The following is a 496-nucleotide window of genomic DNA, read 5'->3' on the forward strand; positions in this document are numbered from 1 at the left end:
TTAAAATTTATATGGGATACTGAGCTTTGGGAAGATTGAAAAAGTTATTTTCTTGTTCAATTAAAATGAAAGGAAACGAGAAAAACCCCGAGCGAAGATAAAAATTTTAAATTAATTAAATAAAAATTGTCGTTTCTGTATGCATGTTAAATGTTGAGAAAATAAATTTTGAAAACTCTAAAATTAAATAAAAACTGTTTTAATGTGTACGTTGATTATTTTTATGTTGAAACCATTTTAACCCAAATTTCATACTTAAATATTCCAAACAATCTCATGCAATATACATCCCACAGAATCCCAATAATATTAGGTAAGTTTGCAGGTAAGTTCTCGCGATTAATTCCAAGAAATCTCAGTCTAATAATTAACGCCTAAATGAACATTAATCTATTCACTTATTCTAAACATCATTGAAGATGAAAATGGAATTTTAACTTAACGTCATATAAAAGTTTAAATTCACACACAAATCCTAGATAGATTTATAAATATG

Source organism: Onthophagus taurus, chromosome 2 (assembly GCF_036711975.1).
Source record: "Onthophagus taurus isolate NC chromosome 2, IU_Otau_3.0, whole genome shotgun sequence".
Lineage (NCBI taxonomy): Eukaryota > Metazoa > Arthropoda > Insecta > Coleoptera > Scarabaeidae > Onthophagus > Onthophagus taurus.